An 18,945-nucleotide genomic window follows, 5' to 3' on the forward strand; every position below is an offset into this window, starting at 1 on the left:
GCAGGGTATGGCATCTGAATTTGGGCTCCTGCTCCCATGTTAAGTGTTCCCTTTCCTAAACATCTCTGACTGGTGTGACCTGAGGATCTTCCCTAAACAGCAGCCACGCTGGACCCACCAGGAGAAAGAAAACTGCTGGAACCTGCCGTCTCAGAGGCCTCAAGTCTGTGTCTCTGGGGCGCTGGCTCTCTCTAGTGGATAATCTCAGAATTGCAAGGTGTTCCGTCAAAGTCCACAGCAATTCCCCAAGCGAACCTAAGAAACACCTGAAGGGCTTGCCAAGATGCAGATTCCAGGGCCTCATCCTCAGGGATTTGCATTCCGCAGCCCTGGAAAGGGGCCGGAAATATGCATTCTAAGTAGCATCCAGGGTGACAGGGATGCTGCTGGTCCACGGACCGCACTGAAAACCACAGCTCCCCGGCAGTTTGGGGTCAGAGAAAGCACATGGATGCATGTGGAGTCTGAAGACCTGAATGCTAGTCATGCTGTGTGACCTTGGGCGAGGCCCGTTCCCTCTCTGGGCCTCTGTGTTCTCACCCATAAATCCAGCAGGTTGGACTGGAGAGGGAGGAACGAGATTTGGACTCACTAGTCACTTCCTAACTATGGGGCTCCACCTTTTTAGGCCTCCACGTCTATATCATAAAATGGGTGCAGCAAAGCTCGCCTCCTGCACTCTTAGGGCAGCCGTTCTTCTGAGCTCTCACCTCTCAGGATCTTGACAAACTGCAGATTTGGATGGAGGAGGTCTCGGCCGGGGCCTGAGACTCTGCATTTCTAGTCGGCTTGGAGGGGCAGTGCTGCTGGTGCATAGGTAAGAAGGGTTTAAAAGACCAAAGGAGACGGCACAGGGAAAAGGCGGCTTGTAAATTTTAAGGTCTGATCATCAGGTAACTGTCTCCCTTGGTCGAAGAGCTGGGGAAGTTCTCCTGGGGACTCGCAGTGGCGAACGGCCTGTGAAGTTAGCAAGCTGAAAACGACGCCGGGACGCTGCTCCTGCCCGCTGCCTGTTTGGCTCCCTTGACGCACCTGCCCTGTCTTTGCACTGGCTGTTCCCTCTGCCCTCCGGGCTGACCCTACTCCTCTTGCAGGTCTCAGCTCCCTCCTGGAAGCCTTCTGTCTTCCCGAAACTGGGCAGGAGCCAGAACTACGGGCCTGATCACCACATGTTGGGTCAATGAAGGAACAGCGGGGACAGACGGTGCCTGGGAACAGAGGCCTGGGCTGAAACTGGACAAGGAGGACACACGTGCACGCACACGTGTGCCAGCATGTGCATATTCAGCATAGAGCGCTGTAAAGTGTCAATCAAGGGACCTGAAGATCATGCCTCTTTGAAAAGGTTTTTGGCTATCTAATCTTGGAAAAACAGAATTTTCAGATTAGCCAATTCTGAAAAGATAAACACTATGTCTGTTGGGACTGAGTCCAGAGAGAGAAAAAAACCCGGAGAGACTTCTCAGCTCCCACTGTCCACCAGACAGGCCGGTAACCTAGGCTCCAGAGACAGACGGATATGGGTTTGAGTCCCAGCTCCCCCACTTACCAGCTATGTGACCCTGGGAGAGTTGTTTCACCTCTCTGGGCCTCGATTTTACCAGCTCTAGAATGGGGACAGAGAACAGTGCCTCCGTCCAGAGACTGCGTGAGGCCCACATGAGGCGGGGCAGGCAAAGCTCTCACATGGTCCTGGCGCTCAGCCGGTGTCTAAGGAACGCTCCTTATTATTTCCTGTATTGTTATGGACCAGCAGAATGCCTGCCTTGCTCTGATTTCTAAGGGAGGTTTAATTGGACAAGACTTCGTAATGTGGAAGCTGAACTGGTGCCTTCTGCCCAGTAGAAAGGATGAAAGGATCCTGGGCTTGTGCCTGGGGTTTTGCGTACAGCCCATCTCTCTGGCCTCAGTATCCCCGACACCAACCTGAGAGGGATGAAAAAATGGCTAAAACGAGAAAGGCAGACAGTACCAAGTGCTGACAGGATGTGGGGCAGCCGGGCTCTCATATCATTTGGTGGGAGTGACAAAAAACTTGCTACAAGAATTTTGGAGAACTTTTGGCGACCGCTCCTGGATTCATCCCGTGACCCATCGCCTCCGATCTTGGCAGACACGCAAGAGAAATGTCAGTCAACACACGTTTACCCGAGACACAGACAAGCGAGCCCACGTCAGACAAAGCTGGCAATTGCCCCGATGCCCACCAGAAGTGCACGGAGGAGCAAACCCTAGGCCATGCACACAGCGGGCTAGGCCCCGGCAGCGAGAGTAGGCGAGCCAGCGGGGTGTCAAAACACAGTTGTGCCTCAAAGAGCACCCACTGTGTGACTCCACTCACATCAAGTGCAGTGGCCGGCGGAGCACATCTCTGCTGTGGGAGTCAGAGGGCTGGTTACCGTTCTGCGCATGGGGGGAGGGGAGTGACCACAAGGGGGCGCAAAGCAAGCTTCTGCTGCTTAGGACGCATGCCCTTTACATACCATCTGCGACACTCGGGTAAAGTGTTTACACGGAAACAAGGAAGGGTCAGGATGACATGGTTCCAGGGCCATTCTGGCTCCCGCACGCAGCCCCGCTTCCTCCTTTCAGCTGTGCTCAGCTCCCAGGGAGAGGTCCCGGCAGGAGGGAGGGGACTCCTTGCTTGGGGTTTGGCAAAATTTTCTGAGGTCAGGCCAAGAGGCGGCTATGGATGGAGCGATGAGTAAGGGCTGAACGTCCCTGCAGGGGAGACGTGGGTCTGCCTTTGGGTTCCACAGTGGTTTCCTTGGCAACCAGCTGTTGTCCAAAACACAGAACAATGTGAGAACACGGCAGGGCCAGGCAAGGAAAGACCCTCCGGGGAGCTCACGCACAGAGAAGAGAACGAGAGGAAGCATCAGGGCAAGTGGCCCCAGGAGGCAGACCCACCCCCTGTCCACCCCGGGAATTTCTGCTTTAATCAAATGTGTGCAAATCAAATATTCTTTTCTCATTGACAGATAGCAGACATTATGAGCCCACAGCTGTGTTTCCCAAAAAGGCAATCGTCGGGGCTGTGACATGTCACTGGGTCTGCCCAGCTTTCCCCAGTTTGGAGGTCAAATAGGACCCCCTGACGTGTTTTAAACACAGTAACTGCTTACGTTCAACTTGTCCTCATTCGCTCCTAGTCTAGTGTCACCTCTTAAAGACCTTACCTCCCTCTTACCCACAAGCTTTGGAACGGCCCCTGCGCCAGCTGGAGGTCAGGCTGCGCACACAGTGCAGGCTGGGGGGCTGAGTAGGAGCAGGCCTGCTGCCCCGTCCGTCACAGCGCTGCTGCAGAGGTGGCCACACGGTGTCTCTGCTGAACGCTGGGTTTGCACAGCCCGTGGGACCCTCACCTGCTGAAGTGGGACCCCCACGTCCGGGCTAGCGCTCTTGTGATTCACACTCCTGGGCTCAGATTTTGTTCTCCCAGTGCCACGTGCGCCAGGGTGACTGGGTCCAGAGGTGTTTCTAGACTCCCCAGAGAGGGGATGCAACCACCTGGATGTCACACAGCTCAAAGGACGAGGCTCCTGAAACACACACACACACACGCACGCGCTGAGGGTCACCTGGAATTGTGAAGTGGGAACTGACTCTGAGGTACGTTAGGGATGACGATGCTCCAGCTACAGATCCTGCGAAGACCCCCGGTGGAAACGCAGGTGGAGCAGAGGAAAAACTGGGCTTTCGAGTTACTTTTGTATTACAGCCCTGGTTCTGCCAAATCCTTCTGGAAACTCCAGGCAAGCTGTTTCACTCTCAGAGCCTCAGAAAACAGGTATTGGAAGAGTCCCCACCGGGGAGGGCTGGAGGGAGGAGGTAAGGACTGACGTACACAGAGCACCCCTAAATGCCCCTCCTTCAGGCGCCCGGCTCCTGGTGCCCTCACCCCGCCCAGGGCATCCTCCCTCAGGACGGGCTCCAGGCTTCTCCTGGCGCTCCCTGTGCAGCCTGGAATCAGCCGCTTCTGCAAGGAGCTCGGGTTCCGACACTCGTGGTTAAAACCTCCCCAGGTGCTTGTAACGGGCACGGCGTTGCGAGGCCTGGGTGGGCTCCCGTGTTCCTTCCGTTGGCGTCACGGCTGCGTTTCGTGGACTGTTACTCTGCTCTGGTGCTGTTTACAGATCATCGTGCGTGACCTCACAACCAGCCCACGTCGGGTAAGTCATTACCCAATTCTGCACATGAAAAACCAAAGGCTCCCAGAATTAGGCACCTTGTGGGGGCCACACAATTAGTGGGGAGCAGAGGCGGGATTTGAATCCAGGTCCCTCTGCCTCCAGAGTCCCTTCTTTTCCCTGTTCTACCTCGAATTCCTGGCTTTCCAGCCCTAAGAGTGATGAAAATCTTCCCTGCGCGCCCAAGCTTGCCTCCTCGTCCCACCCCCACCATCGACGTTCCTCCAAGGACTTTTATGTTTTAATTTCCATTCTTTCATTCCTTGCAAAGCCACAGGGTAGTGAAGCGGAAAGTATATTCTGCACGTGGAGCCACACAGACCCAGAGCAGGCAACTGGCTGGCGTGCAGGGCGGTGTGGCTGGCGGGGCTGGTGGCCTTGCCTGGAGGACCTCGGTCTCAGTGCAAAGGGACAGTGTGTCCTGCAGACCAGACACAACAGGCAGCGCAGGGAAACGGCTCTTACACGGAGGCAGCAAAGTTACAGCCGTCTGAGTACCTCTGCACAGCGGCAGGGGGCTACACCGGCTGTAAACACCCGGAGGACCCAGTGGGAGCGGCGGCATCGTGGCCCCGAACGACCCAGAGTTTCTCCAAGAAGCAGGAGAGGGCCAGCCACTGGGCCCTGGGCCTGCTGCGTGGGCGTCTTGTACAGTTTATTAGCTTCAGATTCTTCATTTAAAAAGGGAATACAGGTTTATTAAAAAAGACTTTGGAAAATACATTAACAAAATAATGAAGCTTCTGTTGGCCACTCGAATTCACGATGGCATCTGGTGTACTTCCTTCCAGAGCCCGTGAACTGTCCCTGCACTGCCTCCTGAATCCATCTGCTGTTACGTCACAATGATGACGATAACACAACCGCGGGCGCTGCCAGGCACCGCCGGGCACTGCTCAAGTCTTGACCTCATCGGCTCACCGGTCCGCACAGCGCCGGGCGGAAGGACGAACCTTCACTCGTCCTTGTTTACAGATGGAGGCACACAGCTGGGCCTGGACTCGAAGCCGGGCGGTGGCAATTAGACGGTTGGCACAGACGTGTCTGGATGCCTCCACCAACAGCACCCGAGTTCCTGGCATCTCAGGGTTCTATCTGAAGCTTCCAGGATGCTGACAAAATCGAAATTACATCTCTGACAGCTCTGTGAATTCCTTCAGGGCCCCCCAAGGCTGGGGCTTCAGTCAGCCCTCAGACTGGCCACGCCCTCCTGGAATCGCCCGACTCCTGGGTATCACATCTTTCTCTGGGAGGCCCAGAGCCCAGAAGGTGTCAGAGTGACACCGCCCCTTGTCTCTCCCCTGCAGGGCCTCCCGAATGAAGATGCTCTGAGTTGGTAGGTCTGTGGGTTGCTGGCAAATTTTAATCTTGGGGCTCCCTGTGTTCGGAAAGCATCTGGGCCTCCGCCACCTGCCCTGCAGCTGAGTGACTGTCGGGTAAGAGGGTTCCGGCCGCCAGCCAGGCCCCCTGTCAGTGTGGCCTCTCCACCCCCGCCTGCCGGCTGACACCTCCGTGCCCTCCCTCCCTGCAGAGACAGATAGCATCTTTCCCCAGGAGGCAACAAGGGGCAAAAGGTGTTCTGGCCCCAATTTAACTGTGCCGGGGCTCCTGGCTAGGTGGCGGAGTGCTCTGAACTCCAGGAACAGCGAGGGGGCTGGCGGCCTGGGCCCCCCATCCCGTGGGCTCATCCATCAGCGGGATGGCTTTGATTCTGATAACGGTTTGATCTCCAGTGACAGGAGGGGTGGGGTGGCGGGTTTAAGGCTCCACTTCCCCCAGGCCTTGCACTGAGCTCAGTGGCTCCAGAGGGACCTTACCCTGTATTTGGCCCCGGGAGCCGGCCGACCCGCTGGCCCAAGTCTGAGACAAAGCAAAGGAGGGGCAGGAAGCCTGCTTCTGGGGACCTGATGGGAAAGGAGCTCCCGAAACACTGTCCCCCATGGCTGCCTTTCTAGTGCATTTTCAATACGTGTCTCATGTAATTAGAGTCACTGGAAGGGTGGTGTCGGCTGTCACTTCTCAGATGAGGAAACAGGCTCAGAGAGGGTGAGCCAGTTGTCTAAGTCTGCCCAGCTAGGACAATGGAGCCTGAGGTCATGAGAAGCAGGCAGGGCAGCTACACCCACAGGGCTGCAAAGAAGCCAAAGCAGCAGTGTCGGACACTAGAGAGGAGAGAAGGAGGGAGGGGGAAGGACAGGGACGTGGAGACAGAGGCTATGATGCGCCAGGAGGGGAGGGAGGGCCTTCGTCTGGGACATGACCTCCCAAGACCCTCACCCTGCCCTGCTGGAGCAGCGGGTGGGAACCTGGGTGGCAGGTGCACAAGCACACGTGTTGAGTGCGTGTGTGGGCTGTGTACACTTGTGTGCCTGCCCTGGGTCCCCTCCCCAGAGGAGCCCCCTCCTCATCCTGAGAACTGTCCCCTCCCAGGACCCTCCTCCCGGGGCCCCACCAAGCAGGCTGCTGGATGGCGGCAGCGCTCAGGGCCTGCAGCCTCACCCCGACTGAGGTGGTCCCACTGGACCTGGGGCCCCTGCCTCCACGTGGGGTGCCGGGTTTGGGTGCCCCTCCCTCCCTCTCGTCACTCCTGTCCTCCCACACGGCCACCCCTGGGCTGTCCTGCACGGAGACCACAGTCACTGGGAGTGCCGGCCCCACTTTGCACCCTCCTTCCAACCCACGTGGCGCTGTCTCGCGGAGGTGAGAGTGGAGCCCTTGGGCCTCAGCTTTCTGCTCTATAAGGGATGCAGGGCCACTTCTACGTTCTCATTTTTGAACCGTATCATCTATGAAAACAAACCCAAGGCCTGGCCCTGGGGCTGAAGTAGACTCAGCCAGACCCAGCCTGATTGCCTGCCAGGACCTTTACGTCCCCAGTCTCGTTCATCTCTTTTCTAAAATGGGGACAGTGCCGGTCCTTACCCTGGGGGGGCCGAGGATGGCCGAGACACACCTGGCCACACACCTGGCTGACAAGCCCACGCTCAGTGGCCGCCTGGGTCCTGATCGGGGCAGCGCGGGTCCCTGGGGCCGTGGGCGGAGCTGCCAGTTCAGGGAGGGCCGGGAGAGGTTCCCAGGCCCCGGGAGCCAGCCCAGGGGACTTTCTCTGCTCCCTCCCTCTAATCCTCTCGCCTTCCAGGCTGCGCCCCAGAGGCTTTGTTCTGCGTGTGGTTTCCGGGGCCCTTTGGTGGAGCTGACAGAACAAGGAAATGCCGCACACGGTTCCCAGAAGCGCCTGGCTCCGCGCTGCCCTGGCTCCATCAGCCGCGGCCGGAGACCAAAGCCGCCTCGCGCTTCTGACGTCCGGCGGCGGCCGAGTCCGCGGCGGCGGGGCCGGGCCAGCTCCCCGCCGTCCTCGCCCCCTGGGAGCTCGGCTGGCTCAGGCTCCCTTTGAAGCCACTGGGAACTCAGTGCCCAGGGCCGCTCTCAAGGATCAGGGGCAGGATGAGGCCCCTGGTCCCAAGAGCACACTCTGGGGTAAGTGGGACTTCCTGAGTCGGCTCTCGGCCGGGAACACGGAGCTTAAGCCAAGGTCATTCAGCAGGTCTGCTCACTAGCATGTGCTGGCTCACTCACTCATGCATTCACCTCCCCCATCCCGTGAATGTGACATTTTCTCTACCTCTCAGAGACGGCTCCGCCATCTGTAAAATGGGATAATAATGACACACATTTCAAGGGGCTGCTGTTAAGATCAAACGAGACAGTTCCAGTATGGTGCCTAGACACAGCACATGCACATAGTTCCTCTGACCTGACAGGGCAGCTGAGTGGTCTGACACTGAAGCCACTGGCCTCCTGAGTTCCAACCCAGGCTCCAACACCCACTGGCTCTGTGACCCCTGGCAAGTCACTTAACCTCTCTGGGCTTTGGTTTTCTCACCTGCAAACAGGGTACAGCCACAGGACCCACATCAGAGAGTTGTTGATGATACACAAGTTCAAATTTGCAAAGCATGTAGAACAGAGCCTGGCACTGAGTAAGTGCTGTATCAGTGTTTGTGGAAAAATATAGATATCTCTTCCAGAAAGAGCTGGCAACACGGGGCCGTGATCCTCAGTGCAGTCCTTTGCTTGAGTGTTTGAGGGACGTCTGTTTTCCTCGTGACTATCAGTGTGGTTGGGTGGAGCGGGAGGGCACAGGGAGACAGTGCCAAAGGAGAAGTACTGTCTAGCACCTGGTCCAGAAGACTCTTTCCCACTAATCACATTTTTGGTCTGAAGAGATGGAGGCTCAAGTTGGCGATGTGACTCACCTGAGGCCCCATAGTGAGGAAATGCTAGAGCTAGTCTTGAACCCAGGCTGTCTGTCTTCAAGACCTGTGGATCCTGAGACCATGAGGCAAAGCGACTCTCACCAAGTGGCCAAGTCAGAGAAGTGGGAAGCGGGGGCTGAACCCAATTGTTTTGGCTGAGACACAAGAAAGGACTTGATTTGTTGATCCATATAAGGAATGTTCCGGAGATGGGTAGGCATCACTGTTGATTTGGTTTAGCATGAATGGTATTACCAAGGACCTAATTTCTTTCTTTCTGCAGTGTTAGCTCACTCTCAGGCTGACTTCCCTCTAGATCACGAAAGAGCTGCAGGAGTTCCAGGCATCACACCTAAACACCATCCATCTATAAAAAGATAGAGCTAATTTTTTTAGGAGAGGCCTCTTTCCCAGAAGCCTCTAGCCAGCTCCCTGGGTCTTGGTGGGCCAGGTGGATGGTGTGCACATTTCTGGACCAATCCCTCTAGCTGGAGGAATAGCGTGCTCTGATGGTTTAGGTCTGACTTACCTGGGCTGATCTCTGTGACAAGGATTCATACCTGAACCTTGGGGTAGGATCAGCCCCTCCTCAACACCTATGTCTAAATCACAAAGAGGCAAGCTAGAAGGGATCTCGGGGACACTCTGGACACACCACGAGCTCCTCCCATGTACCAGGCCCTGGAGGAGTGGAGGTCAACAGGACATTATCCTGTGCTCACACCTGGTGGGTGAGACAGACAAGAAAGCAGAAACAGTGCAGTGTGATACATACCATGGTAAGGCAGGCATGGGGAAAGGAGAGCTGACCTAGCTTGAGATGGCCAGAAAACTAGTTCTGGACAAGAATTCAAACTGAGACCTAGCTAGAGGGAGGGACAGGAAGGGTGCTTCAGGCAGAGAGAACATTGTGTGAACTAAAGGGAGACAGGTGTGCTCTGTGATTGATTAGCCATGCCTGCCGTGGGTGCAGCGTACTGGACAGTAAGCTATGCGCTGAAAAAGTGAATTTGCTTAGAATGAACTAGCACTTCAGAGTAAACTGGGCCTTTATCTTAAACAAACAAACAAATCCCAAATTATGAAAATGAGCTCATTTTAAAAATACGCTGTTTAATAAAATTGGATGTATAATGGCATCTCTAAGCTAATTCTTAGACAACGTGTAAAGTTGCTTTTGCATAATTTTATAAAATTTACCACATTGTGAGGTGGCTCATCAACCCAGTGGCTCATCAACATGGGGGTTTAAAGGCCCAGAACTCTTGCTCTAACAGGGACTGCTCTGAAGCGTCACCAAATCCGTGGTGCCCTCCACGGACAGTGGAGGCCTCTCCTGAAACAGCATCCCAGTCCAGAGTCTCTGACTACCTGGGCCTGCCTCCTCCCTGTCTTCTCCCTTCCTGGAAGCTCTCCCCCAAAAGCCTCCCGCAAACCAGGAGTCTGCCTCCTGGGAGCCCAACCCTGTATTTTCTTCTTTCCTTCCTTTTTTTTTTTTTACATTTTTAATTGAGTTATAGTCATTTTACAATGTTGTGTCAAATTCCAGTGTAGAGCACAATTCTTCAGTTATACACGAACATACATATATTCATTGTCACTTTTTTTTCCGCTGTGAGCTACCACCAGAGCTTGTATATATTTCCCTGTGCTATACAGTATAATCTTTTTTATCTATTCTACATATGCCTGTCAGTATCTACAAATTTTGAAATCCCAGTCTGTCCCTTCCCACCCCCTGCCCCCTTGGCAACCACAAGTTTGTATTCTATGTCTATGAGTCTGTTTCTGTTTTGTATTTATGTTCATTTTATTTTTTTTAGATTCCACATATGAGCGATCTCATATGGTATTTTTCTTTCTCTTTCTGGCTTACTTCACTTAGAATGACATTCTCTAGGAGCATCCATGTTGCTGCAGGTAGCATTATGTTGTCGTTTTTTATGGCTGAATAGTATTCCATTGTATAAATATACCACATCTTCTTTATCCAGTCATCTGTTGATGGACATTATCTCACATACATCTCAAAAATGTTCTCCTAGGGAAGTCTACCCAAGCAATAGAAATAAAAGCAAGAATAAACAAATGGGACCTAATTAAACTTATAACCTTCTGCACAGCAAAGGAAAACATAAGGAAAACAAAATGACAACCTACGGAATGGAAGAAAATTTTTGCAAATGATGAAACCAACAAAAGCTTGATCTCCAGAGTATATAAGCAGCTCATACGACATAATAAGAAAAAAACAAACAACCAAATCCCAAAATGGGCAGAAGACCTAAACAAGCAATTCTCCAAGGAAGAAATACAAATGATCAATATGCACATGAAAAAATGCTCATTATCACTAATTATCAGAGAAATGCAAATCAAAACTACGATGAGGTATCACCTCATACCAGTCAGAATGGCCGTCATTCAAAAATCCACAAATGACAAATGCTGGAGAGGCTGTGGAGAAAGGGGAACCCTCCTACACTGCTGGTGGGAATGCAGTTTGGTGCAGCCACTGTGGAAAACAGTATGGAGATTCCTCAAGACTAGGAATAGACTTACCGTATGACCCAGCAATCCCACTCCTGGGTATATATCCAGAAGTACCCCTACTTCAAAAAGACACCTGCACCCCAATGTTCATAGCAGCACTATTTACAATAGCCAAGACATGGAAACAGCCTAAATGTCCAACCTTATATTTCTAAAGCTCCTTGCTGGAAGGTGTATTTTTCTCCCTTCTTGGAGATGCAGGGGGTGCGGGGGGTGGGAGGGGGGAAAGTGCAGGTTTCTGAGCAGTAGCTTAATCAATGCCACCTTGTTTTCCAAACTCAGACTGGACAATCTCAGAATGAGTCCCGCAGGGCTACCATCCAGCGCTAATCCAGAGAAACCCACACCATGTGAAAGGCTCTCTCTCTTTCTCCACTGTATTTCCTACCAGAGCCAAGTACTTTCTGCCTCCACCCTGACCTGGTCAGGCCAATTTTTCCTTAATGCTCAATTTCACCTGCCAATTTGTGAGACAAGAGCCCCCTATCCTGTGGGAGGAAGGCACTGCCTTTAAAGTCTCCCGAGGCCCCTCTCCCTTCTTAGAGCACCCACAGCTCCACACAGCCTCCTCTCTGGGTCTGTTTGGAGAAGGCACCTGGGATTTCCAAGCCTCACTCCCTGGCCGGCAGGAAGAGCCTTCCTTTGCCTGCACGCTGGCATTTTCTAAGAAGCTTTTCTTATGGGAGTAATTGGAGCAGGCCTCATTTCTCCAGGAGTGAGAGCAGAGCAATTTAGCAAGGCTTTATTAGGTCAGACGGAGAATGCCAGGCTTGTCTGATGTGCTGGCGGCACAGGGATCCTTAGTGAGATGCAGGAGAGTGGGGGGGGGGCCCAGCGGGCAGACGCAGGCCTCTGGTCAAAGCCGTGGCTTCCCCAGGCCCAGGCTCGGGGTGCAGGGGGCTGAGCCTGGGGAGACCCTTCAGCTCACCGAGGAATCATCTGGGGGCCCTGGCCTCTCTGCCAGCAGGGCAGGCCCTAACAGCCCCTGGTGGCACAGACAGCACCCCCAGAGCGTGTCTGGCCAGGTTTGGGGAGGGGTCTTGTGGACGTTTCCGGGCCCTCGGGTCTCTGGTGCCCGTGTGGCTCTGACGTGTGCGCCCCCAGGGGGAGGACTTGCCGGGGTGGTCCTTTCTCCTGGGATGCCTCAGCATCTGCCTCCTCCTCTGTGCTGCTCGGCTGAGGGCTGAGCTGTGGGTGGGTCAGGCAGGTGCCCTGAGCTGAGGCTGGGCGAGGGGCCCGGGAAGAGGGGGCATTCCCTCGGCAGGAATACAGAGAGCCAACCCCAGGCCCCCTCCCGCCAGCTCGTTGAGGGGCTACTTCACGTTCACATGCTGAGTCTGGAGGCTTCACGTTGTGCTCTGGTTCCTTGAGTCGGGTGGATTGAGGGTCCGCACATAGACGACCGTGAAGAACTGCTATGACTCGGGTCATAACCACAATCCTCCCCATCGACAGAGACTCGTGTCCAGGCCTCGTCCGGGGTGTCCCCAGGCTGCGATGGCCACCTGGGCCTGCTCCTGCTGGAGGTGCTGGCCGCCGTCCCCTGCGGGAGCCGGGGACAGGACCACGCCGCCGTCTGTCGGAGCAGAGCTGTGGGGGGTGGGCGGGGCCGGCCGCGGGGGAGGGCGGGCCACGAGCAGTCTCAGCTCCGCGTGGCTTTCCCAGTTCCACGGTTCTTTCCCCAGCGGGCCTGGGGAAATGGTAACTCTCGCGCATTCTCCTGTGGACGCATGAAGGATCCCCGGGGCCACGGCAGATCTGACCTGAGCTCCTGAACGCCTTTGTCCCACGCGGTCTCCCCGAGCCGAGCGTGGGCCCTGAGCCCCGGCGACGCGCCCGTGCGACGCGGGAGCTGCGTTCTCTGTTGTATTGTATTTCCATGAGTTTTACCTTGAAAACGGATACTCCATTCAGTCATTAAGGAAAACTTTAAGCACCTTTGTGCCAACTTGGTATGTAAATCTACCTTTTCAACTACACATTTTAGCAGCTGTAAATGCAGAGCAAATATTTCTAGTGAAAGTTTACCCATCCAAATGGAGATGTGGGAGCGTGAAATTATACCAGATTTTAGAGCGTGTAAGTAAAATATACACCGGGTTTTGAAGATTTAATGTGAAATAAAGAATGGAAATATATCGTTGGATTTTTTATAGTCACTACATGTTGTTGTCTTGGGTATTTTGGGTTAAAGAAAATATATTATTAAAATTAACATCCACCCCCTTTTCCCCCTTTTTAAAAAAATATGGCAACTAGAAGGTTTAAAATTACACATGTGGATGTATGCATTAAACACTTGCTGAATTAAAAACAATAGAAAAACAATTGCACATGTGGCTTATGTTATATTTTGGGCGAGGAGGCACAGTACTGGTCTGGATGGCCAAACTGGAGGTTTGAAACATATCTGCTGCTCTGACATTGCCCAGTATCAGCACTCTGTGACCTTAGGAAAGCCTCAGCTCCAGCGGAACCTCAGGTTCCCAACACCGAATTGAGGAGTCAGACTGGACCAGCAGGTTTGGGTTATTGGAGGGAGACTTCCAAAACCACCAGATTTGATGACTGCAGTTCCTTCCCACTGTGATTCTAAGATTGGGCTAAGGACTAACTCACACCATTCCCACTTCAAGGCTAGGCAGCTAATGAAGTGACAAGAGAGCTGCTGGTCACAGTGGTACAGTTGTTGACTGCACAAGAGAGCCTTTCCTGATTTGCATGAAGTTGAATGTCAAGATTTCTCAATGTGAATAGAAAACACGTGCAGAGCATTTTTCTCAGTTTACAAGGACTTGCCTATATCTAGATGTTAACGGAGTTAGAATCCACTGTTTCCTGAGGGCACCTAAGAATCTGGAAGGAAGAGTCTTGGATGAGGACTAAGTTCACGGTAAGGAGGGAGGGTTGCTATTGGACGTGGTGGGTTCTGTGTACACTGTACAGAGACTTTAGCCTTCAAAATTGAAGTCTGAGCCCTCAAAACAGAAAGCTGCTCCTCCAGAATCTTCGAAACTGTCCTCTGGACATGCTCCCAGTGGACAACGCTGCTGGCTGACTGCTGCCTACAGTCATTCTCACTCGGTCTTTAACGGGCCCCCTGGCAACCACAGCGCAGGCTCCCCACATGGCGCCCTCTCTCCTTCCTGGGCGCAGGAGGACGCCCTGCCCCGGCCCCCACATCTGGGTGGGGCCAGGCGACTTGTTTTTGCCGAAGTAATAGAAGCAGAAGTGACGTGGGCCATTCTGGGCCCAGTGGTTAAGAACGGCCTTCCTTCTCCACCTTCTCTTCCTCCCCTGTCTCCTGGCGGGACAGGAAGGATCCCAGAAGAGGAACTGGACACACCCAAGGACACAGAAGCACAGGTAGACCGAATGAGTGTGTGGAGCCGTGCTCCCAGGACTACGTCAGGCGAAGAGTGAAGTCTGTGCGATGCCACTGCAATCTCAGGGCCTACTCATCACAGCAGCTGGCGCACTGACTAGGACAGTCCTTCAGGAGGGACTGGGCCCCCCCCGCCCTAAAGGACTGCCCTCCCAGGCCACGGGAATCGGGTGTGGAGCCTCAGTGAGGACACACGGGTCCTGGGGAAGAGGGAAGTTTCTGGGCTTCCTGCCCCGCTCCCCACGACCCAGCACACCCTTCTCGGTCCCCACCCTGCCCTTCTCCGCCACACGTGGGTAATTAGAAGCTGTTGGTCAGAGGCTGGCTGGGAGCCAGGCATTTTCTTTACATGGGAAAACAGAAAATAAGGTTATAAGTTCCGAGCCATGGAAACCACCTAGAACTCCAAAGATGTTTTGCCGAGCACTGTCCTGACGGAGTCTCAGAGGGACCACTGGCCTCCAGACGCCAGGATGACCATCTTCCCTCGGCCTTGAGGCTCTTCTCTCCCTCTGGGCCCTTGTTTGGCACCAGAAGGGAGAATGGAGGATGCTGGAGGCTTCTGGACTTCCCAGCGAGCAGGAGTCTGGAGGGCCTGGGGGTGGGGCGGGGATGAAGGGGCCTGGGCAGTGCTGGAGGGAGATTTCCGAAGGGTCGTCATTCCAGCGGAGCACGGTAGGGGGCTTCGTGGGGTCTCGCCCTCCTGCCAGCATTCTAGCCTGCAATGGAGGCATGGCTGTCACTGAGGGAGACCTGAGAGAACTGTCAAATTTATAGGAAAGCGGCCACATCAGTCGAGTTGGAGAAGGTCGCTCTGTGAGGCCCAGCGACTCACCAGCCTCACATCCTTAGTAGCTGACGGAACCGGGATCCCTGGAACCTCGAGCCCAGGCTGCGGAGCAAACAGACACGTGGGCGTCTTCGTACATCAGAAAAGAAGGAAGAGCTTGCTCAAATTCACACCCTAGACACTAAAACCTGTCAAATGCGACCTGCCTTCTCGGAGTCTCCTCTCGCTGTCAGCTGGGATCCGTCGCCCTGCCAGGTCCGGGCAGGCTCCATGACCGCCGGACAGAGAGAGCTGGCAGCAAGGAGGCTGTGTGGCTTCTAGGCGGCCAGGGGAGCGGGTGGTTTCTGCCTGGCGCTGTCAGGGTGCTCACCGGTCACCCCGTGGCCACCCAGCTTCCCCGAGGCCCCCACACTGGAGGGGCTGGGCTGGCGCCCCACCCACAGCCCAGCTGAGCTCCGGACACCCAGGCCAGTCAGCATCGCAGCCTGGAGCTTCACTGGAGCGTAAGGCTCCCCCGTGTCCTCTGAGAGCGGTTAGCCCGAATCCTCTGATCTCTCCCGACTTCACTTGTGCAACAAGGGTTTATTCAGTGCCTTCTCTGAGCTACATTTTCAGCCAGATGTATTTTGAAATCTGTGTTTCTTTTGGATTTTAGGAAGACAATCTGGGGCTTACAACAGTGATTTACTTAACACCTTTAGTGGGCTCTACTTCTTTTCTATTTCTGTTTCTCCAACAAAACATGATTTTCATGCTAAGTCACTGAATAGCCTCAAATCAGATCAGCTCAGGCTTTGCCCCAAATTTTCCAAACAAAAATGTTTTCTTGCCCAAATAATTGCGTGCTTCTTGGAGCCTTCAGGTTTTGGGGTCGCGGACGAGGAGTGCTGATTTCATGGCTGCCTTCCATTTATGGGAAGCGGGACTCATATACCTTTTATCCTGGCGATAAGCAGTTTCCCTTCTGAATAAAACTGCAGGTTATAAAAAGTTGATTGAAGTAAACATATTATGTAAACAAAAAACACAAGCTGCAGGCAGATGTAATAAAAAGAGTGATGGTTCCACTTGAATGACCGCAATTTGGGGAGCACAGATCCAGCCCAGCCCCACTCTGACACGGACCATATTTTCAGTTCCATTTTGCAGGAAATAGTCGCTATCACTTACCAGGAACTTATTATGGGCAGATCTTTGTGTATGCACTTTCAAGGTGCTAACTTATTTCATTCCCACAAGAAATCTGGAAGGAGGGTACTTTATTACATCCCCATTTTGCAGATGAGAAGACAGGGACACAGACAGCCTGCCTCAAGTCACTCCCTAGTCAGCAGTGGGGGAACTGTGTGCACTTAACCCTCGCACTCAAGCGAGCACTTGCCGGACCAGAGGAGCAGACGCAGGAGGAGGTGGAGATGTGGGTGTAGACACAGACACACAGACACACAGACACACAGACAGACACAGTTATCTAGACGGATGGATATGGATCTAAGACAGAGAGAGGTAGATGGATAGATGAATGGACACGTGGGCGCACAGCTGGACACATTTGTCACAGGGCACTGGGGACTAAGCACCTCCAGTGTCCGCAGGGCCGGCGTCAGGAAGGGAAGACGAGGAGCAGGCTGGGACCGGCAGGCATGGGGGCAGCTGCCCTCAGACTTGAAGGAGGGGGATCCAAAGATGAGGGAGGACGCTGAAGGCCCTATGAGTGTCTGGAGTCTCTGCTTCAGGGTGGATCTATGCCTGCATCCTTCTTTTTTCCCTTTGAAATTGAAGTATAGTTGATTTATAGTGTTGTGTTAGTTTCTGGTATACAGCGCAGTGATTCCATTATACATACATACATTCCTTTTCGTTATAGGTTATTATAAGATATTGAATATAGTTCCCTGTGCTATATAGAAGAAATGTGTTTTTTAATCTATTTTTATATACAGTGGTTAACAAAAAACGTGCTTTAAACTTGTACAAATTTTTTATCAGAGCAGAATGGCTGTACAGAAAATCCTGGCACTGTAAACACAGCACTGAGCTCACTGGGGATCCCAGCTCCCAGGCCAAGGGACAGACCATGACCCAACCCAACAGTACCCTTTGCCCCGTTCCCACAACCACCTTGTCCCAGGAACCATAACGCTGACCTCCATCACCACAGAGCGGTCTATCTGATTCGGAGCTCTGTGGCTGTGGAGTCCTGCAGTGTGAATACCTCTGTGTCTGGCTTTGTGAGCGTGAGCCCCGTGTTCATTGCTGTGTAGTATTCTGTGGTGAGACAACGTCTCGGTCTATTTCTCCGTTTTACCATTGATAGATGTTTGGGTAGGGCAGCCGTGAACATTCCAGTACGTGCTTTTTGGTGAGTGCACACCCTCTTGGTTGGGGGACACCCACAAGGGTCCTCGCCGGGCCCCGGGCTGGGAGCACGAGCAGCTTAGCGGATTCCGTGACTGTCAAGCTTAAAGGTGCCTCTGAAGCCTTGCGGTCCTCAGGGCTTTGGAAACCTACCCACCCCTTGCTACAAGCCGGCAGCTTTAAAAGGATTTCTTTCTTTGCAGCTTTTAATAGCCATGAAATTCTTGGCGACATAAAATATGCTCCAAAGGGGGTAAAAAGAGACCTGTGCAAGTTCTTGTTCAAATAAATAGCCTGTCTCTGGGTTGAAAGGGAAATCTGTTCCTTGCACGGCTGGACTTTGTTCTGCGGCCCCTTGTTTCAATCCTTATTTCTTAGTCCTTGAACAAGGCCTGGGGACCCTGTCAAATAATGTAACACTTCCTCAGTTTTACTCCTTTTGGCGGGCACTGGCCTCCCGGGTGCAGACGAAGTTTCCCTGGGTCAGCCCAGCGCTCGCGGTGCACCTTCTCTTCCGAGCGCCCTGAAGGCGAGTGCGGGGGGGGGGGTCGAGGGGGGGGGCGACAGTAACCGCCAAGGGGGGGTTCCAGGTGTGAGCCTCGGTCTTTCGGATGCCACACGACCCTCCTCTTTTAGAAAGAGTCCCCTTCCCGACTGCAGTGTAATGTGCACGCGGGAAAACGCACCAGACGCGAGGGTCTGCTCAGTGAAGCTTCACTGACTGAACACAGTTGAGCCACCAGCACGCGGGTCAAATCTTAGACCTACACGCACCCCTGAGGCCCATTTCGTGGCCCATTGTGCACCCCCAGCCAAGGGTCCATCACTCTCTCACTTCCAAGAGCACAAATTAGTTTATCTGTTCTGGAAATCCATCAAACACAGCATCACAGAATGCCTTCTCTTCCCTGCCTGGCTTCTTTCTCCCCACACTGTGTTTGTGAGACGCATCTGTGTGGATGCGTGCAGTGACAGCACGCTCATTTTCACCCAGCTGGTTTACCGATCCCACTCTGGGCGGGCATTCGGGTGGGTCCCAGTCTGGGGCTATGAGACTGCCATGAACATCCCAGAAAGTGCCTTTTGGTGAACACACGGGTGTAGTGCCGCGGGGCACACACCCAACACGACACGGGGAATGACACTCAGGCTCAGCTGCTGCAGATGCTGGCAGACGGCTTTCCAAAGTTACTGCCCCAGCATGAGCTCCCACCCGCAACGCGGGAGATTTCTAGATCTCTTGCGATGTCCTTTTAGGTTCTTGGACGCCTGGGTGAGTTTTTCCCCCACTGTGTCCTCAAAACCAGGGGCTTCTAATCCAGCCAGGATCCTGGGACGTGAGGGTCTGGCGAGTCTTCTACATGCGCAAGGGGTTAGGGTTTCAAGTGACCCAACTATCTCCCCGCAGTTATC

The 18,945-nt window shown here is 53.8% G+C and overlaps 1 long non-coding RNA gene across 2 annotated transcripts; it reads left to right on the plus strand.

The window, feature by feature from the left end:
- Positions 1 to 2,624: 2,624 nt before the first annotated feature.
- LOC140687985 (uncharacterized) lies at positions 2,625 to 4,913 on the plus strand. Of its 2 annotated transcripts, none has more exons than XR_012062623.1 (4): positions 2,625 to 2,947; positions 3,722 to 3,790; positions 4,026 to 4,172; positions 4,462 to 4,913. It is a non-coding gene; the product is annotated as an uncharacterized lncRNA (long non-coding RNA). The 2 variants fall into 2 exon arrangements; XR_012062622.1 differs by having other exon boundaries at positions 2,625 to 2,883.
- The last annotated feature ends 14,032 nt before the right edge of the window (positions 4,914 to 18,945 follow it).

Source organism: Vicugna pacos, chromosome 21 (genome assembly GCF_048564905.1).
Source record: "Vicugna pacos chromosome 21, VicPac4, whole genome shotgun sequence".
Lineage (NCBI taxonomy): Eukaryota > Metazoa > Chordata > Mammalia > Artiodactyla > Camelidae > Vicugna > Vicugna pacos.